At 40.3% G+C, this 27,867-nt stretch overlaps 1 long non-coding RNA gene across 1 annotated transcript in view; it reads right to left on the bottom strand.

Moving 5' to 3' along the window:
• Positions 1-1,055: 1,055 nt before the first annotated feature.
• The window catches only part of LOC143452607 (uncharacterized), a 31,280-nt gene continuing 4,468 nt past the window's right edge, over positions 1,056-27,867 (bottom strand). The window contains exons 7-26 of the long non-coding RNA XR_013115069.1: positions 27,075-27,355; positions 26,760-26,910; positions 26,261-26,561; positions 24,584-24,864; positions 24,269-24,419; positions 23,770-24,070; positions 22,093-22,373; positions 21,778-21,928; positions 21,279-21,579; positions 19,602-19,882; positions 19,287-19,437; positions 18,788-19,088; positions 17,111-17,391; positions 16,796-16,946; positions 16,297-16,597; positions 14,620-14,900; positions 14,305-14,455; positions 13,806-14,106; positions 1,404-1,530; positions 1,056-1,184 (exon numbers count right to left, since the gene is read on the bottom strand). This is a non-coding gene — a long non-coding RNA (uncharacterized LOC143452607). The remainder of the gene's footprint in view (positions 1,185-1,403; positions 1,531-13,805; positions 14,107-14,304; positions 14,456-14,619; positions 14,901-16,296; positions 16,598-16,795; positions 16,947-17,110; positions 17,392-18,787; positions 19,089-19,286; positions 19,438-19,601; positions 19,883-21,278; positions 21,580-21,777; positions 21,929-22,092; positions 22,374-23,769; positions 24,071-24,268; positions 24,420-24,583; positions 24,865-26,260; positions 26,562-26,759; positions 26,911-27,074; positions 27,356-27,867) is intronic.

Here is a 27,867-nt window from a genome sequence, read left to right as displayed (position 1 = left end):
ATCAAAAAACGTAGAGTTTGTCATTGTTAACTGCAGAGACTCACAGTCAATCATAGGACTGAAGTCTTCTAAGCTGCTTGGCCTGATACAACGGGTGTCCACCATCCACAAGACAAATGTTTATTCCGCTCTCCTGCACGAATTCAAAGATCTTTTTAATGGTATTGGTTGTCTTCCAGGTGAGCATGTCATAAGAGTTGATGCAGAAGCTATTCCGGTAGTCCACCCGTCAAGAAAGGTTCCATTTGCTATCAGAGAAAAACTGAGAAACGAGTTAATACGCCTCGAAAAGCTCAATGTAATTGTAAAAGTAAATCAACCTACTTCCTGGGTTAACTCGTTAGTAGTGGTAAATAAAAAGAACGGCAACTTACGCCTGTGTCTTGATCCGCGCAACTTAAACAAGGCAATCTTAAGAGAACATTTCAACCTGCCAACGAGAGAGGAATTGATGTCCCAGTTCGCCAATGCGAAATACTTCTCTGAGTTAGATGCATTGTCAGGATTTTGGCAAATGAAGGCAGTTCGAAGCTGTGTACGTTTAACACGCCGTTTGGGCGATATCGCTTTTTAAGACTGCCATTTGGCATTTCTTCAGCTCCTGAGGTGTTTCACAAAGCCGTCCATCTAATATATGCGCATCTGCCTGGCGTCGACACATCAAAGGACGACATTATTGTATGGGGCACTACCAAAGAAGAACATGACAAGCGACTTCGAAACGTACTGCAAGCAACACGTGATGCCAATCTTAGACTAAACAAAGACAAATGCATACTAGGGGTTCAGCAATTGACATTCATGGGTAATGTGTTAAGTAAGGAAGGTCTAAAACCTGATCCACTAAAGGTTGATGTTGTCAACAACATGCAAAGGCCTTCTAACAAAAAGGATGTACAACGCTTTTTGGGTATGAAAAATTATCTCGGCAGGTTCTTACCCTCACTCTCAATCAAAACCGCATCTTTGCGAACATTGACCCGCTACAAAAGTGATTGGAACTGGGACTTCACACATGAAAGCGCGTGGAATGAGCTCAAACGTACCGGTATTGAAATTTTTTGATCCCAAGGTAGCAATCAAAATATCTACAGATGCGTCCAAGGAGGGCATCGGGGCAGTTCTCCTGCAGTGGCATGATTCGGATTGGCATCCAGTAGCGTATGCTGCAAGAGCAATGGTACCTGTAGAAACAAGATAAGCACAAATTGAAAAAGAACTCTTGGCAACTGTATATGCCTGCGAGCGCTTTCATCAGTATATCTATGGACAGTCCATTGAAGTTGAAAGTGACCACAAGCCATTAATGCACTTGTTCAAAAAGCAACTCAACAACTGCCCCTTAAGAGTGCAACGACTCATGATTAGATTACAAATTTATGATATTACACTAGTCAATAAACCTGGTAAGTTCATGCACACAGCTGATGCGCTATCAAGAAGTGCCACCAAGCTACAGACATCTTCGACATTTACGTTGGTTGAAGCTCATGAAGATATGGTAATAAGTAGGGCCATTTTTATTTTGACCTAAAAAAAAATTTTTTTGACTTTATTTTTATCAAATTTTGACTTTATTTTGACCTAACGAAATTGCTTATTTGTAGAGGCCACAGTTCTTCCTCCAGTAACCCAAGCATAATATTTTGTCGATTTCAGACCCAAACGTAATATTTTGTCGAAAAGTCAAGGTGTTTTATGGATTATAAAAAGTGCGTCGTGTTTTTTTGGCGATAGATTTAGGTAGCTTGTGTTATTTTGTCCTTGTGAAAAGGGCACTTTGCCTCGATTTTCTCCGCATGGTATATTCTAATAAACAGCAATTCAAACAGGGAATGCTTGTTGTTGCTCCAATCCAGCTTGATGGCGTTTACTTTTCCTGTGGCTTTCAACAAAATACTTTTTATCGCACTTCACTATAACCTTGCAAAAATTGCACCTTAAGTCACCCCCGGGAGTTGCATTAAATTCATCAGAAAAATCTCGACAAATCTATCTAACTTTTGCTGAAGATGACTTAGCTTGCTTAGGCATTTTTGTATTACAGAATGTCAGTAGGCTATTCCTAAAATCCAAACTGTTGATCTTCGAAAATACCACGTTTATGAAGAGGAAGTGTTTTATAAGAATTATTTAAATACGTAACAATGAATAAACAATGGACAATTTGCGATAAAAGTTACTGCTGATCCAAGTGGGCATTGTGACTTATTTCCTGCTTTTATATGTTAATATGGTTTAATTGTGTCGCAGTTCCTGATTTACAATGCTTCCACGAGGATTTTTACAAGAATTACTCTCAAGAAACACAAAAACTTTGTAAAAAGCCATATTTTGACAAATTTTGACTTTATTGAAAATTTTGACTTTATTGTAAATTTTGACTTTATTTTGACCTATAAACTTCTTACAAACAACCCCCTAGGTGCTGAAAACAACTTTATTCTTTGATTCGTGGTCAGACGAGGTCCTTAAAAATTTTTGACTTTATTGACTTTTGCGGGCCCTAGTAATAAGTACTCTACCAGTAACCGAAAAATTCCGAAATCAACTGAGAGAAGAAACAGCCAAGGATAAACAGCTGACAACCCTCATCCAATACGTACAGCAAGGTTGGCCATCTAGCAAGGCAAGATGTAAAACATTGATTTCAGAGTATTGGAATTACCGAGATGAGCTTAAGGAAATACATGAAGGACACCTGGGTGAGGAGCAATGCAAGAGGCGAGCAAGAGAATCGGTGTTTTGGCCAAGGATCAACAAGGACATAGTCTACAAGGTCTCCGGCTGTGCAACCTGCGCAGCTTACAGAAATCAGCACCAGAAGGAGCCTCTTTTACCACATGAACCAACAATGCTACCGTTTGAAAAAGTCGCCACGGAATCCCACAAGTCGTCTTCAGCGATAATGGCCCCCCTTTTAATTCCCATGAATTCAAACTGTTTGCAGAAACCTGGGGTTTCCATCACAAGACATCAAGCCCTCATTATCCGCAAATGGCCTAGCCGAGAAAACTGTACACACAGTGAACGACCTACTGAGAAAAAGCCACGTCTCAGGACAAGACTTTTATCTAGCGCTGCTGGTGTATAGGAGTACACCTTTGAAATGCGGATACTCTCCAGCGCAACTCTTGATGGGCCACCGCATTAGATACAATCCTGCACCAGGTGTTGAACGGCCAGTCCGGGCAGAAACGCTGGAAAAAGGAAAGGAGTAAAAAGTCTTTGTGAGCTGCACGTAAATGATGTCGTATTCACATATGACCACAAGACCAAACGCTGGGGAGAAAAAGGAAAAAAATAATGCGAAAGGTCGGGGTGAGGTCTTACCTCGTTCAGTTGGACAATGTGACAACACTGCGTCTAAACAGGTCTTACCTGCCTAAAAGTAAGAATGAAATGGGTACCTGCAAGGAAGTTTCTACAACGAAGGAACAATCACCACCAGTGGTCAGCAGTGAACTGAATACCATAGTCCCTTAGTTAACCATAGTTCCTTTTACCTCAAACAATTTTGTGGATGGACCGCCGCCTACTAACGTGGTGTTGCCACGACGGTCTCGGCGAACTCAAAAACATTCTCGTGGACTCATTGAAGAAATATAGTTTTAGTTGTGTATTGTGTTGTGTTGTGCTTTTCTACTGCTTGTATAAGGAGAGATGTGACAATGTTGGAGTAAAATTGTTATTGTAATGAGTAATCACGAAATTGTTCATTGATGAAACTATGAGTTAATTCTTGTTATTTTATGTGATTTCCATGCTTAACTTTAATCATTTAACGCTTTCATTTAATTTAAGTACTATCGATTTAACAGTCAACCCTCGATTTAACGGACAAATGTGGACCAGCAGCAGTCCGTTGCTGGAAAAAGTCCGTTAATCGAAAATACCGTACTCCCACTACTGTACAGTGTACAGTCAAGTACTCTGTAGTGTAGACCATCTGTTACCGCAAATTCTAGCTTTTGCTTGGAAAACATGCCTACGATAAAACACTACAGTACTTTGATGGAGAGATGTATTACGCGTACCAAACATGTTTATACTGCGCAGATACTCACGTTTAATAAACCAAATACTGTACAGTACAACACAGTAGCAGTTTAAAGACACATGAAATGCGTTCCTTGTTTGTATTTTGTACAGCCTGCGCGACTACAGTACACAGGTACATTTACAGTACACAACTTAAATGTAGATTAATCTGAGTCAGAGATGATCATCAACTCATCATGTCCATCCTCCTGAACATCAACCTCAGGGATGGCGGGACGATGACTGCATCATGGGGCATCATTGTTCAGATTTTCAGGGGCAGGTGGGATGCGTAAGAGAGATGGAGACGACACAGATGGGTTGACTGGAGCACCATGTTGAACAGGGCGGCTAGGGGCAAAGAAGCTGTTGATTTTTGTCTGGCGATCCCCCATATGCTGTTCTTTGATGATATGTTCCCTCATCACCCTGAGCTTCCCATATTGGTGCGCCACCTCAGCTAGTTGGCTGTAGGCGGAGTAATCAATGAGGGCATTGATATAACTCCGTAGAGTTGACAACTTCACCTTGGGGACTTCAATCGCCTCTTCCTCGTCACTGCTTTGCTCTTCTCCACCATCCACCACAGATGCCACTATGTCGGCCTCAGACATGAACTGATACCCTGGGTCCAGATCTAATTCGTCCAGCCAGTCTGTTATATCATCGATGGAGGTGGATACCTCCCCACCACGCTGCAACATTTGGAGAAAATCTCCTGCCTCTATTCCTTCAAAGTTGACCTCTGAATCTTTGTCCTCTAAGATTTTCTTCCATGAATTTGCGAGGACAGACACCTTAATGTCTTGCTGCAAAGTTATAAATGGCTGAACGAATATTGTAATTTTTTATGTTGCTTAAGGTCCGCTGGCCCCTGGTGTCGACCTCAGCATCTGTTTCGTCCTCTACAATGACCAGGACCTCATCCAAGTAACGTCGGATGTAGCGCCTCTTCAAGGCGCTATTAACCCCAGGGCCATTGGCTGTATAACCGATGTTGTATTAGGGGGCAAATAAAGGACCCTTATCTTGCCGTCAGCGCTTACAAGCTTCCCTTCACTAGGGTGCGCTGGGGCATTGTCGAGTATCAGAATCGCTCGTACATCATCAGGGGAAATCTTCAGCACTTCTTCTTGATATTTCCGAGTCGCAGGCACAAAATGCGAGAAAAACCAATCAGTGAAATTGCAGAGTTAAACCAAGCTTTCTTAGAGTTGTAGTAAACTACTGGCAGGTCACGCTCGACGTTTAATCCCTTAAATGCCCGTCGTTTCTTCGATTTGCCGACCACGGCTAGCTTCAGTCGGTGAGTACCGGTGGCATTGGACCCGACCAGGACCGACAGCCTTTCCTTGCATGTCTTCTTCCCTTTGGTCTTCTCCTCACCCTGACGGACTTGAGAATTTTTCGGGATAGAACGCCAAAACATTCCCGTCTTGTCTGCGTTATATACTTGAGATAGGGTGAGGCCTGCGTCACTAATCAGCTTTGTTAATTTTTCGCGAAAGGGGGCCACACTTGCCGTATCTGCATCACCAGCCTCGCCATGCAGAACCTCGTTAAATAATCTGTGGCGATTCCGGAATCGCCAAAGCCACCCATCACTGCCCTTAAAATCGGTTAAGCCAAGACTGGTAGCAAGTTTAGCAGCAGCTGCGATTAACTTTGTCACACGCGCATTAACTCCACTGGACCGTTGTTGAACGTACCACTTCATAACTGCTGCGTCCAAAGATTGTTCCTTACCCATCTTCATATGTTTTCTGTTGCTCACTTTACCACCCTTGGAAGACGCCGCATCAACACAATAAGACGTAGCGTATTTTAACAGCTTGTCCTTGCTCTTCTTAATGTCTGAGACTGTTTGTTTTTTGACACCATACTGATCGCAAACACTCGCAACGCTGGCCCCTTTTTCAAGCTTTTTGATCAGTTCTAGTTTCTGCATCACCGACAAGTTCACACGTTTACGTTTTTCATTTGGCTTAGACATAATGCACCGTACTAAACACAGGCAGGTTCTAACTGATTCTAAGGTGCACCGAATGAAGGCTCTTGCTAACAGAGTACAGAGTACGCTGATAGATCACAATACGCTGGAATTGTGACGTTGTGAGAGATAGCTTTCTAATCGTTTCACGCAAGTAGCCTGGCGAATTCCAAAACAATAAAAACCGTTGTTTAGGTACATTCTTTTACTCATAGATCTGCGCATATTGAGTCCGTTAAATTCGAAGTCCGTTAAATCGAGTATTCCCTTTAAGTTCGTGTGAAGTTAAGTTTGTCATTGGGATTAGCGAAGGAGGTCATTTTTCGATAGTAGAGAACGTGTTGTGTGTACGCTCTGTGTGAGCCGATATTACAAGCATCAACTTATTACAACGGGATCACGTCAATTAACCGTGAACAAACTAACCGGCGACAAATTGGCCGGCGATCTAGGTCAAAATTCCAGTGCCCCAAATTATACTTAGAACCAAAGCCACAAAGAGAGGGAAGCCCTTTCAGCACGTCTGGTGACGTCACATCATTCATCTTGTTCTTAAGGTTTTACCTTATTCTTAAGGTTGTTTTTTTACATTATTTTTTTTTTGTTTGTACAACGTGATTTCCATCAAATGATTTTTTTCTGAAACGTTAGTTCTAATTGCGCAATTATTTTTAGGTCCAAATTTAAACTTTTTAGGTCAAAATTATAATTCAATATCTAGTCGCGCATTAGCTTTAATACCAGCCAATTTAGTATGTTAATTTATTTAGTAGTCCATGTAAATTTAAGTCACTGTTAGATTGTTCGCGGTCAATTTACCTCACGGTGAGTTGTCCACGGTGAGTTTGTTTGCGGTCAATTTCCCACGGTTAATTGTCGTGGAACCGGACGCCACAGCACTTGAACAACGCCCTTGTCTATACTCCTGCCGCTGTCTTACTGTTGTATATCGTGATTATTTGAATTTAACGGACCTTACTGAGACTAATAAGACAGTGCAGTTTGTAAAGATTAATGCAACGCCCCTTGTAGCTTCGTCGCATATCTCGTAATCACGCCAATAATGCTCTCAGTTCAGCCCCTCAGTTCTTTTCAGTTGCGTGATTACGATTCACCATTTTAAGATTACCAGTTTCCTTTTCTGCTTTTGTTTAATTTTACTTGTTGTGTTGCAGCTTAGTTTAGTTTTTGTCTCTTAAAGCTGTGCAATTAAAGAATACGATTATTTACAACTGTCTGTTCAGTTCAATTTAAGAGACAAGAATCAATGTCGTCTACAATAAATGCTTTCAAGCCTTCTCGACTAGAAATCGATGTGAAGTCGGACACTGCTGCAAAATCTTGGAAAAAGACATTTGAGAACTGTACCATAGAACACGAAGCGCAAGTGAACAGCACGGCATTTAACAAACTACTTTTATTGACCAATTTCGTTTCTGCAGAAATTTTTGAGTTTGACTGCGTATGAAGCAACTGTCGAAATGCTTTAAGACTTGTTTGTCAAAAAACCAAACGAGATTTTTGCTCGCCATTTATTGGCAACCCACAAACAACAAAACGGCGAATCTTTACAAGAGTTTATGCAAGCTCTACAAATCTTAAGCAAAAAGTGTCAGTGTAAGGATATTTCTGGTGAACAATATCGAAAAGAACTATGTAGAGACGCCTTCATAAATGGAATTTTATCACCCATTATACGACAACGTTTACTGGAAAACAGTACTCTTGACCTCAAAATAGCATTCGACCAAGCAAATGCCCTGGATACGGCTCATTAGAACTCGTTGGCTTATGATAATCTACCTACAACGATTGCTGCTGCGGAAACGTGCGAACCCCTGATGACGATCCCCAAAGAAAATTCAGAAACTTCAGCCACTAACATAGTGCACTCTCAGAATTTTGTTTCAACGTCGAATCGGATTCTGCGGTTACAACTACCACGAGAGAAAATATTGTCCCGCCCGGAATATGTGCATTGTGTCCTTACAGCTTATCCGCTGCAACGTTATCACTTATCAGTTTTCATAAACGGAAGAAAATTATGTGCACTGGTGGATTCTAGAAGCTCTGATAATTACATAAGTAACAAAACTATACAGTCGCTATGCCTTGACGTTTCGCCAACGCAGCAAACAGTGTCAATGGCGCAATCGAAGTTATCCTGTACGATTATCGGCTTCTGCGTTGCTGGACAATCAAACGTACACTGCTGTAACCTTTGGTGTCATGGATCATCTCTGTGCGGATATTATACTTGGCCAAACTTTTCAAAAGCAACATAAACGGCTCGTAATTGAGTATGACGGCTGTCTTGAAGATTTTGTTATATCTAAATCTTCTTCTTGGGCACTCCCTGCTGTATTAGTGCCAACCGAAACGCTATTTCCAAACTTACTTCAGAATATTGTAAGCCAATCGCTGCGAAATCTCGGCAATACAACGAAGCAGACAGAAACTTCATTGCCGGCGAAATCAAGAAGTTGCTCGAAGATGACATTATCGAAACCAGCCGTTCACCCTGGCGTGCCCAAATTGTTGATTATTATTATTCGCAGACGATCAATTTGTATACAGAATTAGACGCATATCCTTTTCCCAGAATAGATACGATGGTAAATCAACTTGCAGAGTATAGCACTTACTCTCGATATGACTTGAAATCTGCTTACCATCAAATTCCTATTCTTTCTTCGGACGGTAAATTGTGGCAGTACAAACGTATCCCATTCGGAGTCACGAACGGTGGCATTAATTTTCAACGTGCCATCAACCGCATCATTGAAGAGGAAAACTTAAAAGACGTTTATGCTTATCAAGATGACGTAACAGTTTGTGGCCGAAATCAAGATGAACACGATCTCAACGTAAAAAAGATTCTAAAAGTCTTCAAGCGTCGAAATTTATCGTTTAATGAAACCAAAACCGTCAAGTCTGCTCCTCACATCAACATTCTAGGTTACAGAGTCCTGCATAAACTTATTCAGCCATACCCAGAACGGTTAAAACCCCTTCAAGAGTTTCCTCTTCCTCTTCCTCAAAACAAAAACGGGTTACAACGAGTCTTGGGAATGCTGGCATATTACGCAAAGTGGATTCCAAAATTTTCCGATAAGGTGAAACCATTAGCAACAGCTTACTCCTTTCCCTTAAACGACGATGCTTGTCAAGCATTCAGCAATCTTAAAAGCGAGTTAATGAATGTATCCCTTCAGTCAATTGATGAAACATTGCCGTTTGTAGTAGAATGTGATGCATCTGATGTCGCCGTCTCTGCCACCTTGAATCAAGGTGGTCGCCCCGTTGCTTTACTCTCTAGAATGCTCCATGGGGCGGAATTATCGTATCCTGTAGTAGAGAAAGAGGCGACTGCAATTATCGAAGCCACCAGAAAATGGAGAGATCTCCTCTTTCGTCGACATTTCGAGCTCATAACAGATCAACGATCAGTGGCGTTCTTGCTAGACAATCGCCGCCGAACAAAAATTAAAAACAACAAAATTCAAACCTGGAGAATGGAACTTGCGTCCTTAAGTTATACCATTAACTACCGACCAGGTATGCTAAACGTCGGCACTGATTCCTTCACCAGAGCGTACAGTGCATCCGTGTAGGTTTACCTAACTATATTCATTCAGATCAAGGTTCATCATTCTTGTCAAAGGAACTACAATCCTATCTGCATGGCTTCGGTATAGCAACGAACAGCTGTACTCTATACCATCCTATTGGAAATGCTCCAGTTGAACGGTACAAAGGTATCATATGGAAAGCCGTAACACTCGCCCTGAAGTCAAGGTGGATGAATGTTTCTGAATGGGAACAAGTGCTTCCCGGTGCATTATACTCGATCCGTTCGCTCTTATGCACCTCAACTAATGCTACACCGCACGAAAGATTTTTCGCCTTTAACCGACGATAGAAAAACGGCACGGCTCTGCCATCGTGGCTGGTGGGTCCAGGCAAAGTATTCCGTCGATTCGTCCGCTAAAGCAAACATGAGCCTTTGGTCGATGAAGTTGATTTGGTCAACACAGATCCAACGTACGCACGTGTCCGATATCAGGATGTAAGGGAATCAACGGTCTCTTTGAAGGATCTAGCCCCTTGTCGGGATTGAAAGTGAACAACCTGTCACTGTACACCGCAAATCCAATATACTCAGAAAATTTTTAACAAACCTTAAGAATCCGCTGAAGTGCCCTTAACTTCAGCTGAGCAAATGGCAATCGAACCGGTAGAAGCGGAGATTCGTCGGTCGGCCCGCGGCAAAAACGGAGTGCCTCCAATCAGATATTTTGCCGAACCATAGATTTGTCATACGCTATTGTTGATGTGTTGTACTCATGCGCAATTGTTGATATTGTTGACGCGGTTTGATTCATTTAATTCGCATGTTATATTTATTTACGCTATGCTTCGTTGTTGGGCCGGGAGAATGCAATGATTAATGCAACGTCACTCGCAGTCATTAATCAACGCCCCTTGTAGCTTCTTCGCATATCTCGTAATCACGCCAATGATGCTCTCAGTTCAGCCCCTCAGTTCTTTTCAGTTGCGTGATTACGATTCACCATTTTAAGATTACTAGTTTCCTTTTATGCTTTTGTTTAATTTTACTTGTTGTGTTGCAGCTTAGTTTAGTTTTTTGACTCTTAAAGCTGTGCAATTAAAGAATACGATTATTTACAGCTGTCTGTTCAGTTCACAGTTTAGGTTAACATCGAAAAGGAAACAATCGGTGCTGCAAGAACAGTACGAGTGACGAACAAGCTGTTCGGTGTTTATAAGCCTTAGCCATGGTCCTTTCCTCTGACGTAGTCCAGTCATTTCTGACCTTAGCTGATAGCATGCCCGATCACGAGAAGATGCCTGAGCTGCTGTCGTATTTCGAACACACATATATAAGAGGCAGACGACGTCCGTGACGTGGTGAAAATTACGGCCCAGCCATGTTTCCAATCGAATGTTGGAATCATTACGAAGCCGGGGCAGGTTGCATTGCAAGAACCATAAATGCAGTCGAAGGTTGGCATTTTGGTCTCCAAGTGCTTTTTCAATGCCACCAACCGACATTGTGGACTTTCATTCAGGGAATTGAAAAAGACATTCAAATGCAACGTGCAACGTTTCTGCAAGGAATTGCTGGTATTCAACCTTCTATTCCAATCCGTTACAAGGCACTGAAATGTACATATTTGTGTTTGTGTTTTTTTTTTGCGCCCCAATAAAATATACTGCGTAATCTCACTTTGCGCAATACGGGGAATCCCGAAGAAAATTAGACCTTTACAGCTCTGACACCCGCACACGTGGCTGCTCAAAATTATTCGACTGTGGTAAGAAATCACAATCTAGATTTGTTGGCTTTGCTCGTACAGGAACAGTCTACATTCCCCGTACAACATGTGTAATCGTTACCGTTCTAGCTACATGCGATGGTAGAAAATATACTTGGTTGTTACTCAGGACAGAGTATCCTTGCTGCTTTCGTCGCGATGTAGTGCGGATAGTGATAACATTTACAACACCATATTCTTATACATGTTACATCAAATAGGGGACGATGCAGGTTTCAGCAGTGAAGCGCAAAGCAATGACATAAACACCGGATGTCACCTTGAAACCTGAAACAATGCCAGAAATAGAACAATACACGTCGACATTCCATGATGGCTAATATAATCAGTTAAGGACACGACCTTTGTCTACTGTTTCTATGTTTTATTGTCACAATTTTCTAAGCGCTATCAGACTATGTGATTCGACTTTGCCTTGTTTAACATTCCTAGTTCATTTTTACGCGAATCTCTTAAGGTCTTTTGTCATTTTTGTGTCAATCAAACTGGGCAAAATTTACCGGTGTAGCGTGATGATGGCGTAATAAGTCATAATTGCTTTTCATTCAAACTAAAATTATGGTTACGAGTAGCAAAACAATGAAGTAAGTTAGAGAAGAGCGTTAGGGGAATTGGCATTACGACATTGATTTCTAGTTTTCTTAGAAAAGCAATAAGCCTATCTGTTTCTTGATTTGGAGTATGTGAATATTTCAGCAATAAAAACACCATTAGTGAAATCCTGATGTGTTTGAAACCAAAACAAATTTATTTACAGTGGTTATGCTTTTGAAATGTAAGATATACGATGTACGATACGATGATGAGAGATATACAAAGACAAAATTAAAGGAAACTGAACTCAGTGATACAAATATCGAAACGCTTTGAGTAAGCCAAGGTGCAAAATTTCAACTTAAAGGCAGTGATATTACTAAATTGACTACCTATTTTATTAACAGAAAACTGTTAAAACTTTGCACTTGGATAAAAACTGTTTCAGTTACCTTCGTTTTTTCGAATTAACACTTGAACGTGACATCCGTTATGAACTTATGATGCCGTTTAAATATTTCTACAAATTTATGTATTAAGGTGACACAACACCAAATACCGGTCAAATGTCAATTAACTTGTCCACCTTAATAATTTTAATTATCTTAAGTATTGCACTTCAATTATGCCGCATTACAAGCTCACAAGACACTTTCACTCGATCAACGAATATGATCGTTATTGCATGATTTATTAAAGATAAATGCTATTGTTTGTGCTATCGTATTGTTTCGGAAATCTGATGCTGAAACATTTTCGCTTTTGATATTTCAGGTTGTTTAAGGGGTCCCCACCCTTTTCAAAGAGATAGGCTTTTCAATGCAAAGTACATTAAATCAAGACGCTACTGTCGCAAATTCACGTCATAAACCTACACTGAATTTTGGCTTGCAACGACATCTAGGTCAGGACTGTCTCCAGTCTTAATTTGGACAAAATCCATGTACTCAGTTTTCTATAACAGCTACCTAAACTTTACAGCAACTTTTGAACTTAAAAATTTAGCACAAATTCTCCAAAAAAGCAAAAACTCAAACCCACAAAAAATGTACAACTTAGCCTAGACCTGCGACCAGCTACCGCCAAAACAACAACAAAACTTGTTCACAGTGACGTCACATGCGCATTGGACCGGAAAATTTCTTACTTTTTTTAATATGACGCATTGAGTACGACCACGTAATAATCAATGTTTTGCCGGCTCAAAATTGTCTTTATATTGGGAAGTGAGCCCTATAAGGGAATTTTTTAATCCGACTGTCTAAGGTTAAAGACGCTTGCATTAGAACATACCAACTGAAAGTCCAACGTGCGCGAAAGATTGGCCATCTCTATCGAAAAGAGCTTGAATGTTTATCAAATAGATCAAATTTACACTATCCGCTAGATGGCGATTAGAGCACAGACATCCTTAATTGGTCAAAAGACATCAATTAAGGTTAAAGTTCTGGACCAATTACAAGTAATTTGGTCCCATTGAAAATCTATGCGTTGTGTACGACATGGCGAAACGCAGTTAGCCTGGAACAAGATTATAATTCAACAATACGCTAGCAGGATCTGGCAAAAAGGCGATTTCATGTGTTGCCAGATTATCTTAGGAGCGCTCGCAGGAAAGTCGTAGGAAGACGACGTCTAGCAGTAATATAGACAAGACACACCTACTGATAACATAAAAACTGCGATCGTATTTATTTCCGTTTTGTAAACCAACATGGCGCGCGACCTAGGGGAGAAGCTTGCCAAAGATTTGCAAGGGATGGCTTGGTCGTTAACGTTCTCACAACTGACCACGATTTAAAGGTTTTTAACGGCTTTTCCAAGCAAATGCAATCAACTCAAGAACAACCAGTAACACGTGAGACAAGCTGTGTTCATACCTTTCAATTCCTTGGTCGGCGTTTTCGAAAGCTTTGCATAGGTAAGTTCTTTACAAAAGAAGACACTAGCAGCGCGATGAAAGCACGTTCGCGAAAAAACTTTGCCATTCATTTCCAGTCGAGGTTGTTTGCTCAGTACGAAGCCTGCATCGAAAATCACTTGAAAAGGATCTTCAAACTGTGACAACTGTGACAAGTCTGCTAAACAACGCAACAGAAGCTGTCTTAGCCGGCCTGCAAGATGATCACAGCGAATGAATGTCGACGGTTTTCTTTCGTTCGCCGTGGTAAATCGCGACCACTGTTATGGAACAACAACAAAATACTTCTTGTACTAAATGACAAATCATAATTGCTTTGCAAACAGACCGTTGCCAAATACTTCAATCAATGAATTTTGGGTGTAATATGTTGAGGTAAAAACACCAAAAATGCAAAAGTGTAAACGATACATTTTCGAAAACGCTGCCGACAGGCAGCCATTTTGAAAACACAATACCTGGTCGATTGCAGCTTGCAGCTTTATGTCGAAACAATGGTTTTGGTAGCGCCCCCAGCAGTACCAATAGCTTGCGATGCATAGGGCTTTCGTTTACAGTCAGGCTTCCCAGCAACAAAATGGATGCAGTCGCTCGTCGAAGACGGAAATTCTGAAATAAAGGGCCATTGAAATAGCATGATTTAGGCGGAAAAGTAGTAGAAACTTACAAAAATAACCATAGCAACTATTTTAGTACCTAATGCTCAGAGCCTGTAAAAGCAATTTTTCAAACATCATGGCCAAAACAGTATTGATGATGGTTGCATCACTAACTTGAAATGTCCACGTCGGCTGGCTTTAAATGAGGCGATATGGATCGACGCAAAGCCGGAAATGACTTACTTGCAAATCACATGCAAGCGGTAAAATTGATTTATGTACTACTAACATATATGTCAGTCAATGATCGTCCAGCCCCTGGCCGTCAAAGTTGATGCTACCATTCCGTTATCGGTCATTGTGCTAATCCAGAGAGACAAGACTCGTTAGAAGCCAGCCGAACCATGTCCTTTCACTCCTTTGTTAAATTTTCTATCAGCTTTTTCATCGTTTGTCTGCGTACATTTTAATAAAATATTAGTGCTTTATGCTTTTATTAACTTAAAACGCATCCATTCTGTCAGAAAAATACGTACACTTCATTATAGCACGAAAACAATAACTGTCCTACCAGTTTTGCAAATAAAATGAATAAACAAAGAACTAAACGCCGTTAAATACAAAAAAGCCAGCCAAAAGTATTTCTGGAAAGTGTGCAATCAAATTTTAGTTAATAGCCTAGCCCAAAGACAAGCTAGCAAGTTAAGTAAGCCTAAAAACTGAGTTTTACATTCATAATAAATATTTGGCTTAAGGGGTCCCCACCCTTTTCAAAGAGATAGGCTTTTCAATGCAAAGTACATTAAATCAAGACGCTACTGTCGCAAATTCACGTCATAAACCTACACTGAATTTTGGCTTGCAACGACATCTAGGTCAGGACTGTCTCCAGTCTTAATTTGGACAAAATCCATGTACTCAGTTTTCTATAACAGCTACCTAAACTTTACAGCAACTTTTGAACTTAAAAATTTAGCACAAATTCTCCAAAAAAGCAAAAACTCAAACCCACAAAAAATGTACAACTTAGCCTAGACCTGCGACCAGCTACCGCCAAAACAACAACAAAACTTGTTCACAGTGACGTCACATGCGCATTGGACCGGAAAATTTCTTACTTTTTTTAATATGACGCATTGAGTACGACCACGTAATAATCAATGTTTTGCCGGCTCAAAATTGTCTTTATATTGGGAAGTGAGCCCTATAAGGGAATTTTTTAATCCGACTGTCTAAGGTTAAAGACGCTTGCATTAGAACATACCAACTGAAAGTCCAACGTGCGCGAAAGATTGGCCATCTCTATCGAAAAGAGCTTGAATGTTTATCAAATAGATCAAATTTACACTATCCGCTAGATGGCGATTAGAGCACAGACATCCTTAATTGGTCAAAAGACATCAATTAAGGTTAAAGTTCTGGACCAATTACAAGTAATTTGGTCCCATTGAAAATCTATGCGTTGTGTACGACATGGCGAAACGCAGTTAGCCTGGAACAAGATTATAATTCAACAATACGCTAGCAGGATCTGGCAAAAAGGCGATTTCATGTGTTGCCAGATTATCTTAGGAGCGCTCGCAGGAAAGTCGTAGGAAGACGACGTCTAGCAGTAATATAGACAAGACACACCTACTGATAACATAAAAACTGCGATCGTATTTATTTCCGTTTTGTAAACCAACATGGCGCGCGACCTAGGGGAGAAGCTTGCCAAAGATTTGCAAGGGATGGCTTGGTCGTTAACGTTCTCACAACTGACCACGATTTAAAGGTTTTTAACGGCTTTTCCAAGCAAATGCAATCAACTCAAGAACAACCAGTAACACGTGAGACAAGCTGTGTTCATACCTTTCAATTCCTTGGTCGGCGTTTTCGAAAGCTTTGCATAGGTAAGTTCTTTACAAAAGAAGACACTAGCAGCGCGATGAAAGCACGTTCGCGAAAAAACTTTGCCATTCATTTCCAGTCGAGGTTGTTTGCTCAGTACGAAGCCTGCATCGAAAATCACTTGAAAAGGATCTTCAAACTGTGACAACTGTGACAAGTCTGCTAAACAACGCAACAGAAGCTGTCTTAGCCGGCCTGCAAGATGATCACAGCGAATGAATGTCGACGGTTTTCTTTCGTTCGCCGTGGTAAATCGCGACCACTGTTATGGAACAACAACAAAATACTTCTTGTACTAAATGACAAATCATAATTGCTTTGCAAACAGACCGTTGCCAAATACTTCAATCAATGAATTTTGGGTGTAATATGTTGAGGTAAAAACACCAAAAATGCAAAAGTGTAAACGATACATTTTCGAAAACGCTGCCGACAGGCAGCCATTTTGAAAACACAATACCTGGTCGATTGCAGCTTGCAGCTTTATGTCGAAACAATGGTTTTGGTAGCGCCCCCAGCAGTACCAATAGCTTGCGATGCATAGGGCTTTCGTTTACAGTCAGGCTTCCCAGCAACAAAATGGATGCAGTCGCTCGTCGAAGACGGAAATTCTGAAATAAAGGGCCATTGAAATAGCATGATTTAGGCGGAAAAGTAGTAGAAACTTACAAAAATAACCATAGCAACTATTTTAGTACCTAATGCTCAGAGCCTGTAAAAGCAATTTTTCAAACATCATGGCCAAAACAGTATTGATGATGGTTGCATCACTAACTTGAAATGTCCACGTCGGCTGGCTTTAAATGAGGCGATATGGATCGACGCAAAGCCGGAAATGACTTACTTGCAAATCACATGCAAGCGGTAAAATTGATTTATGTACTACTAACATATATGTCAGTCAATGATCGTCCAGCCCCTGGCCGTCAAAGTTGATGCTACCATTCCGTTATCGGTCATTGTGCTAATCCAGAGAGACAAGACTCGTTAGAAGCCAGCCGAACCATGTCCTTTCACTCCTTTGTTAAATTTTCTATCAGCTTTTTCATCGTTTGTCTGCGTACATTTTAATAAAATATTAGTGCTTTATGCTTTTATTAACTTAAAACGCATCCATTCTGTCAGAAAAATACGTACACTTCATTATAGCACGAAAACAATAACTGTCCTACCAGTTTTGCAAATAAAATGAATAAACAAAGAACTAAACGCCGTTAAATACAAAAAAGCCAGCCAAAAGTATTTCTGGAAAGTGTGCAATCAAATTTTAGTTAATAGCCTAGCCCAAAGACAAGCTAGCAAGTTAAGTAAGCCTAAAAACTGAGTTTTACATTCATAATAAATATTTGGCTTAAGGGGTCCCCACCCTTTTCAAAGAGATAGGCTTTTCAATGCAAAGTACATTAAATCAAGACGCTACTGTCGCAAATTCACGTCATAAACCTACACTGAATTTTGGCTTGCAACGACATCTAGGTCAGGACTGTCTCCAGTCTTAATTTGGACAAAATCCATGTACTCAGTTTTCTATAACAGCTACCTAAACTTTACAGCAACTTTTGAACTTAAAAATTTAGCACAAATTCTCCAAAAAAGCAAAAACTCAAACCCACAAAAAATGTACAACTTAGCCTAGACCTGCGACCAGCTACCGCCAAAACAACAACAAAACTTGTTCACAGTGACGTCACATGCGCATTGGACCGGAAAATTTCTTACTTTTTTTAATATGACGCATTGAGTACGACCACGTAATAATCAATGTTTTGCCGGCTCAAAATTGTCTTTATATTGGGAAGTGAGCCCTATAAGGGAATTTTTTAATCCGACTGTCTAAGGTTAAAGACGCTTGCATTAGAACATACCAACTGAAAGTCCAACGTGCGCGAAAGATTGGCCATCTCTATCGAAAAGAGCTTGAATGTTTATCAAATAGATCAAATTTACACTATCCGCTAGATGGCGATTAGAGCACAGACATCCTTAATTGGTCAAAAGACATCAATTAAGGTTAAAGTTCTGGACCAATTACAAGTAATTTGGTCCCATTGAAAATCTATGCGTTGTGTACGACATGGCGAAACGCAGTTAGCCTGGAACAAGATTATAATTCAACAATACGCTAGCAGGATCTGGCAAAAAGGCGATTTCATGTGTTGCCAGATTATCTTAGGAGCGCTCGCAGGAAAGTCGTAGGAAGACGACGTCTAGCAGTAATATAGACAAGACACACCTACTGATAACATAAAAACTGCGATCGTATTTATTTCCGTTTTGTAAACCAACATGGCGCGCGACCTAGGGGAGAAGCTTGCCAAAGATTTGCAAGGGATGGCTTGGTCGTTAACGTTCTCACAACTGACCACGATTTAAAGGTTTTTAACGGCTTTTCCAAGCAAATGCAATCAACTCAAGAACAACCAGTAACACGTGAGACAAGCTGTGTTCATACCTTTCAATTCCTTGGTCGGCGTTTTCGAAAGCTTTGCATAGGTAAGTTCTTTACAAAAGAAGACACTAGCAGCGCGATGAAAGCACGTTCGCGAAAAAACTTTGCCATTCATTTCCAGTCGAGGTTGTTTGCTCAGTACGAAGCCTGCATCGAAAATCACTTGAAAAGGATCTTCAAACTGTGACAACTGTGACAAGTCTGCTAAACAACGCAACAGAAGCTGTCTTAGCCGGCCTGCAAGATGATCACAGCGAATGAATGTCGACGGTTTTCTTTCGTTCGCCGTGGTAAATCGCGACCACTGTTATGGAACAACAACAAAATACTTCTTGTACTAAATGACAAATCATAATTGCTTTGCAAACAGACCGTTGCCAAATACTTCAATCAATGAATTTTGGGTGTAATATGTTGAGGTAAAAACACCAAAAATGCAAAAGTGTAAACGATACATTTTCGAAAACGCTGCCGACAGGCAGCCATTTTGAAAACACAATACCTGGTCGATTGCAGCTTGCAGCTTTATGTCGAAACAATGGTTTTGGTAGCGCCCCCAGCAGTACCAATAGCTTGCGATGCATAGGGCTTTCGTTTACAGTCAGGCTTCCCAGCAACAAAATGGATGCAGTCGCTCGTCGAAGACGGAAATTCTGAAATAAAGGGCCATTGAAATAGCATGATTTAGGCGGAAAAGTAGTAGAAACTTACAAAAATAACCATAGCAACTATTTTAGTACCTAATGCTCAGAGCCTGTAAAAGCAATTTTTCAAACATCATGGCCAAAACAGTATTGATGATGGTTGCATCACTAACTTGAAATGTCCACGTCGGCTGGCTTTAAATGAGGCGATATGGATCGACGCAAAGCCGGAAATGACTTACTTGCAAATCACATGCAAGCGGTAAAATTGATTTATGTACTACTAACATATATGTCAGTCAATGATCGTCCAGCCCCTGGCCGTCAAAGTTGATGCTACCATTCCGTTATCGGTCATTGTGCTAATCCAGAGAGACAAGACTCGTTAGAAGCCAGCCGAACCATGTCCTTTCACTCCTTTGTTAAATTTTCTATCAGCTTTTTCATCGTTTGTCTGCGTACATTTTAATAAAATATTAGTGCTTTATGCTTTTATTAACTTAAAACGCATCCATTCTGTCAGAAAAATACGTACACTTCATTATAGCACGAAAACAATAACTGTCCTACCAGTTTTGCAAATAAAATGAATAAACAAAGAACTAAACGCCGTTAAATACAAAAAAGCCAGCCAAAAGTATTTCTGGAAAGTGTGCAATCAAATTTTAGTTAATAGCCTAGCCCAAAGACAAGCTAGCAAGTTAAGTAAGCCTAAAAACTGAGTTTTACATTCATAATAAATATTTGGCTTAAGGGGTCCCCACCCTTTTCAAAGAGATAGGCTTTTCAATGCAAAGTACATTAAATCAAGACGCTACTGTCGCAAATTCACGTCATAAACCTACACTGAATTTTGGCTTGCAACGACATCTAGGTCAGGACTGTCTCCAGTCTTAATTTGGACAAAATCCATGTACTCAGTTTTCTATAACAGCTACCTAAACTTTACAGCAACTTTTGAACTTAAAAATTTAGCACAAATTCTCCAAAAAAGCAAAAACTCAAACCCACAAAAAATGTACAACTTAGCCTAGACCTGCGACCAGCTACCGCCAAAACAACAACAAAACTTGTTCACAGTGACGTCACATGCGCATTGGACCGGAAAATTTCTTACTTTTTTTAATATGACGCATTGAGTACGACCACGTAATAATCAATGTTTTGCCGGCTCAAAATTGTCTTTATATTGGGAAGTGAGCCCTATAAGGGAATTTTTTAATCCGACTGTCTAAGGTTAAAGACGCTTGCATTAGAACATACCAACTGAAAGTCCAACGTGCGCGAAAGATTGGCCATCTCTATCGAAAAGAGCTTGAATGTTTATCAAATAGATCAAATTTACACTATCCGCTAGATGGCGATTAGAGCACAGACATCCTTAATTGGTCAAAAGACATCAATTAAGGTTAAAGTTCTGGACCAATTACAAGTAATTTGGTCCCATTGAAAATCTATGCGTTGTGTACGACATGGCGAAACGCAGTTAGCCTGGAACAAGATTATAATTCAACAATACGCTAGCAGGATCTGGCAAAAAGGCGATTTCATGTGTTGCCAGATTATCTTAGGAGCGCTCGCAGGAAAGTCGTAGGAAGACGACGTCTAGCAGTAATATAGACAAGACACACCTACTGATAACATAAAAACTGCGATCGTATTTATTTCCGTTTTGTAAACCAACATGGCGCGCGACCTAGGGGAGAAGCTTGCCAAAGATTTGCAAGGGATGGCTTGGTCGTTAACGTTCTCACAACTGACCACGATTTAAAGGTTTTTAACGGCTTTTCCAAGCAAATGCAATCAACTCAAGAACAACCAGTAACACGTGAGACAAGCTGTGTTCATACCTTTCAATTCCTTGGTCGGCGTTTTCGAAAGCTTTGCATAGGTAAGTTCTTTACAAAAGAAGACACTAGCAGCGCGATGAAAGCACGTTCGCGAAAAAACTTTGCCATTCATTTCCAGTCGAGGTTGTTTGCTCAGTACGAAGCCTGCATCGAAAATCACTTGAAAAGGATCTTCAAACTGTGACAACTGTGACAAGTCTGCTAAACAACGCAACAGAAGCTGTCTTAGCCGGCCTGCAAGATGATCACAGCGAATGAATGTCGACGGTTTTCTTTCGTTCGCCGTGGTAAATCGCGACCACTGTTATGGAACAACAACAAAATACTTCTTGTACTAAATGACAAATCATAATTGCTTTGCAAACAGACCGTTGCCAAATACTTCAATCAATGAATTTTGGGTGTAATATGTTGAGGTAAAAACACCAAAAATGCAAAAGTGTAAACGATACATTTTCGAAAACGCTGCCGACAGGCAGCCATTTTGAAAACACAATACCTGGTCGATTGCAGCTTGCAGCTTTATGTCGAAACAATGGTTTTGGTAGCGCCCCCAGCAGTACCAATAGCTTGCGATGCATAGGGCTTTCGTTTACAGTCAGGCTTCCCAGCAACAAAATGGATGCAGTCGCTCGTCGAAGACGGAAATTCTGAAATAAAGGGCCATTGAAATAGCATGATTTAGGCGGAAAAGTAGTAGAAACTTACAAAAATAACCATAGCAACTATTTTAGTACCTAATGCTCAGAGCCTGTAAAAGCAATTTTTCAAACATCATGGCCAAAACAGTATTGATGATGGTTGCATCACTAACTTGAAATGTCCACGTCGGCTGGCTTTAAATGAGGCGATATGGATCGACGCAAAGCCGGAAATGACTTACTTGCAAATCACATGCAAGCGGTAAAATTGATTTATGTACTACTAACATATATGTCAGTCAATGATCGTCCAGCCCCTGGCCGTCAAAGTTGATGCTACCATTCCGTTATCGGTCATTGTGCTAATCCAGAGAGACAAGACTCGTTAGAAGCCAGCCGAACCATGTCCTTTCACTCCTTTGTTAAATTTTCTATCAGCTTTTTCATCGTTTGTCTGCGTACATTTTAATAAAATATTAGTGCTTTATGCTTTTATTAACTTAAAACGCATCCATTCTGTCAGAAAAATACGTACACTTCATTATAGCACGAAAACAATAACTGTCCTACCAGTTTTGCAAATAAAATGAATAAACAAAGAACTAAACGCCGTTAAATACAAAAAAGCCAGCCAAAAGTATTTCTGGAAAGTGTGCAATCAAATTTTAGTTAATAGCCTAGCCCAAAGACAAGCTAGCAAGTTAAGTAAGCCTAAAAACTGAGTTTTACATTCATAATAAATATTTGGCTTAAGGGGTCCCCACCCTTTTCAAAGAGATAGGCTTTTCAATGCAAAGTACATTAAATCAAGACGCTACTGTCGCAAATTCACGTCATAAACCTACACTGAATTTTGGCTTGCAACGACATCTAGGTCAGGACTGTCTCCAGTCTTAATTTGGACAAAATCCATGTACTCAGTTTTCTATAACAGCTACCTAAACTTTACAGCAACTTTTGAACTTAAAAATTTAGCACAAATTCTCCAAAAAAGCAAAAACTCAAACCCACAAAAAATGTACAACTTAGCCTAGACCTGCGACCAGCTACCGCCAAAACAACAACAAAACTTGTTCACAGTGACGTCACATGCGCATTGGACCGGAAAATTTCTTACTTTTTTTAATATGACGCATTGAGTACGACCACGTAATAATCAATGTTTTGCCGGCTCAAAATTGTCTTTATATTGGGAAGTGAGCCCTATAAGGGAATTTTTTAATCCGACTGTCTAAGGTTAAAGACGCTTGCATTAGAACATACCAACTGAAAGTCCAACGTGCGCGAAAGATTGGCCATCTCTATCGAAAAGAGCTTGAATGTTTATCAAATAGATCAAATTTACACTATCCGCTAGATGGCGATTAGAGCACAGACATCCTTAATTGGTCAAAAGACATCAATTAAGGTTAAAGTTCTGGACCAATTACAAGTAATTTGGTCCCATTGAAAATCTATGCGTTGTGTACGACATGGCGAAACGCAGTTAGCCTGGAACAAGATTATAATTCAACAATACGCTAGCAGGATCTGGCAAAAAGGCGATTTCATGTGTTGCCAGATTATCTTAGGAGCGCTCGCAGGAAAGTCGTAGGAAGACGACGTCTAGCAGTAATATAGACAAGACACACCTACTGATAACATAAAAACTGCGATCGTATTTATTTCCGTTTTGTAAACCAACATGGCGCGCGACCTAGGGGAGAAGCTTGCCAAAGATTTGCAAGGGATGGCTTGGTCGTTAACGTTCTCACAACTGACCACGATTTAAAGGTTTTTAACGGCTTTTCCAAGCAAATGCAATCAACTCAAGAACAACCAGTAACACGTGAGACAAGCTGTGTTCATACCTTTCAATTCCTTGGTCGGCGTTTTCGAAAGCTTTGCATAGGTAAGTTCTTTACAAAAGAAGACACTAGCAGCGCGATGAAAGCACGTTCGCGAAAAAACTTTGCCATTCATTTCCAGTCGAGGTTGTTTGCTCAGTACGAAGCCTGCATCGAAAATCACTTGAAAAGGATCTTCAAACTGTGACAACTGTGACAAGTCTGCTAAACAACGCAACAGAAGCTGTCTTAGCCGGCCTGCAAGATGATCACAGCGAATGAATGTCGACGGTTTTCTTTCGTTCGCCGTGGTAAATCGCGACCACTGTTATGGAACAACAACAAAATACTTCTTGTACTAAATGACAAATCATAATTGCTTTGCAAACAGACCGTTGCCAAATACTTCAATCAATGAATTTTGGGTGTAATATGTTGAGGTAAAAACACCAAAAATGCAAAAGTGTAAACGATACATTTTCGAAAACGCTGCCGACAGGCAGCCATTTTGAAAACACAATACCTGGTCGATTGCAGCTTGCAGCTTTATGTCGAAACAATGGTTTTGGTAGCGCCCCCAGCAGTACCAATAGCTTGCGATGCATAGGGCTTTCGTTTACAGTCAGGCTTCCCAGCAACAAAATGGATGCAGTCGCTCGTCGAAGACGGAAATTCTGAAATAAAGGGCCATTGAAATAGCATGATTTAGGCGGAAAAGTAGTAGAAACTTACAAAAATAACCATAGCAACTATTTTAGTACCTAATGCTCAGAGCCTGTAAAAGCAATTTTTCAAACATCATGGCCAAAACAGTATTGATGATGGTTGCATCACTAACTTGAAATGTCCACGTCGGCTGGCTTTAAATGAGGCGATATGGATCGACGCAAAGCCGGAAATGACTTACTTGCAAATCACATGCAAGCGGTAAAATTGATTTATGTACTACTAACATATATGTCAGTCAATGATCGTCCAGCCCCTGGCCGTCAAAGTTGATGCTACCATTCCGTTATCGGTCATTGTGCTAATCCAGAGAGACAAGACTCGTTAGAAGCCAGCCGAACCATGTCCTTTCACTCCTTTGTTAAATTTTCTATCAGCTTTTTCATCGTTTGTCTGCGTACATTTTAATAAAATATTAGTGCTTTATGCTTTTATTAACTTAAAACGCATCCATTCTGTCAGAAAAATACGTACACTTCATTATAGCACGAAAACAATAACTGTCCTACCAGTTTTGCAAATAAAATGAATAAACAAAGAACTAAACGCCGTTAAATACAAAAAAGCCAGCCAAAAGTATTTCTGGAAAGTGTGCAATCAAATTTTAGTTAATAGCCTAGCCCAAAGACAAGCTAGCAAGTTAAGTAAGCCTAAAAACTGAGTTTTACATTCATAATAAATATTTGGCTTAAGGGGTCCCCACCCTTTTCAAAGAGATAGGCTTTTCAATGCAAAGTACATTAAATCAAGACGCTACTGTCGCAAATTCACGTCATAAACCTACACTGAATTTTGGCTTGCAACGACATCTAGGTCAGGACTGTCTCCAGTCTTAATTTGGACAAAATCCATGTACTCAGTTTTCTATAACAGCTACCTAAACTTTACAGCAACTTTTGAACTTAAAAATTTAGCACAAATTCTCCAAAAAAGCAAAAACTCAAACCCACAAAAAATGTACAACTTAGCCTAGACCTGCGACCAGCTACCGCCAAAACAACAACAAAACTTGTTCACAGTGACGTCACATGCGCATTGGACCGGAAAATTTCTTACTTTTTTTAATATGACGCATTGAGTACGACCACGTAATAATCAATGTTTTGCCGGCTCAAAATTGTCTTTATATTGGGAAGTGAGCCCTATAAGGGAATTTTTTAATCCGACTGTCTAAGGTTAAAGACGCTTGCATTAGAACATACCAACTGAAAGTCCAACGTGCGCGAAAGATTGGCCATCTCTATCGAAAAGAGCTTGAATGTTTATCAAATAGATCAAATTTACACTATCCGCTAGATGGCGATTAGAGCACAGACATCCTTAATTGGTCAAAAGACATCAATTAAGGTTAAAGTTCTGGACCAATTACAAGTAATTTGGTCCCATTGAAAATCTATGCGTTGTGTACGACATGGCGAAACGCAGTTAGCCTGGAACAAGATTATAATTCAACAATACGCTAGCAGGATCTGGCAAAAAGGCGATTTCATGTGTTGCCAGATTATCTTAGGAGCGCTCGCAGGAAAGTCGTAGGAAGACGACGTCTAGCAGTAATATAGACAAGACACACCTACTGATAACATAAAAACTGCGATCGTATTTATTTCCGTTTTGTAAACCAACATGGCGCGCGACCTAGGGGAGAAGCTTGCCAAAGATTTGCAAGGGATGGCTTGGTCGTTAACGTTCTCACAACTGACCACGATTTAAAGGTTTTTAACGGCTTTTCCAAGCAAATGCAATCAACTCAAGAACAACCAGTAACACGTGAGACAAGCTGTGTTCATACCTTTCAATTCCTTGGTCGGCGTTTTCGAAAGCTTTGCATAGGTAAGTTCTTTACAAAAGAAGACACTAGCAGCGCGATGAAAGCACGTTCGCGAAAAAACTTTGCCATTCATTTCCAGTCGAGGTTGTTTGCTCAGTACGAAGCCTGCATCGAAAATCACTTGAAAAGGATCTTCAAACTGTGACAACTGTGACAAGTCTGCTAAACAACGCAACAGAAGCTGTCTTAGCCGGCCTGCAAGATGATCACAGCGAATGAATGTCGACGGTTTTCTTTCGTTCGCCGTGGTAAATCGCGACCACTGTTATGGAACAACAACAAAATACTTCTTGTACTAAATGACAAATCATAATTGCTTTGCAAACAGACCGTTGCCAAATACTTCAATCAATGAATTTTGGGTGTAATATGTTGAGGTAAAAACACCAAAAATGCAAAAGTGTAAACGATACATTTTCGAAAACGCTGCCGACAGGCAGCCATTTTGAAAACACAATACCTGGTCGATTGCAGCTTGCAGCTTTATGTCGAAACAATGGTTTTGGTAGCGCCCCCAGCAGTACCAATAGCTTGCGATGCATAGGGCTTTCGTTTACAGTCAGGCTTCCCAGCAACAAAATGGATGCAGTCGCTCGTCGAAGACGGAAATTCTGAAATAAAGGGCCATTGAAATAGCATGATTTAGGCGGAAAAGTAGTAGAAACTTACAAAAATAACCATAGCAACTATTTTAGTACCTAATGCTCAGAGCCTGTAAAAGCAATTTTTCAAACATCATGGCCAAAACAGTATTGATGATGGTTGCATCACTAACTTGAAATGTCCACGTCGGCTGGCTTTAAATGAGGCGATATGGATCGACGCAAAGCCGGAAATGACTTACTTGCAAATCACATGCAAGCGGTAAAATTGATTTATGTACTACTAACATATATGTCAGTCAATGATCGTCCAGCCCCTGGCCGTCAAAGTTGATGCTACCATTCCGTTATCGGTCATTGTGCTAATCCAGAGAGACAAGACTCGTTAGAAGCCAGCCGAACCATGTCCTTTCACTCCTTTGTTAAATTTTCTATCAGCTTTTTCATCGTTTGTCTGCGTACATTTTAATAAAATATTAGTGCTTTATGCTTTTATTAACTTAAAACGCATCCATTCTGTCAGAAAAATACGTACACTTCATTATAGCACGAAAACAATAACTGTCCTACCAGTTTTGCAAATAAAATGAATAAACAAAGAACTAAACGCCGTTAAATACAAAAAAGCCAGCCAAAAGTATTTCTGGAAAGTGTGCAATCAAATTTTAGTTAATAGCCTAGCCCAAAGACAAGCTAGCAAGTTAAGTAAGCCTAAAAACTGAGTTTTACATTCATAATAAATATTTGGCTTAAGGGGTCCCCACCCTTTTCAAAGAGATAGGCTTTTCAATGCAAAGTACATTAAATCAAGACGCTACTGTCGCAAATTCACGTCATAAACCTACACTGAATTTTGGCTTGCAACGACATCTAGGTCAGGACTGTCTCCAGTCTTAATTTGGACAAAATCCATGTACTCAGTTTTCTATAACAGCTACCTAAACTTTACAGCAACTTTTGAACTTA

This window comes from Clavelina lepadiformis, chromosome 4 (assembly GCF_947623445.1).
Source record: "Clavelina lepadiformis chromosome 4, kaClaLepa1.1, whole genome shotgun sequence".
Lineage (NCBI taxonomy): Eukaryota > Metazoa > Chordata > Ascidiacea > Aplousobranchia > Clavelinidae > Clavelina > Clavelina lepadiformis.
This window is presented reverse-complemented; position numbering and strand designations above follow the sequence as displayed.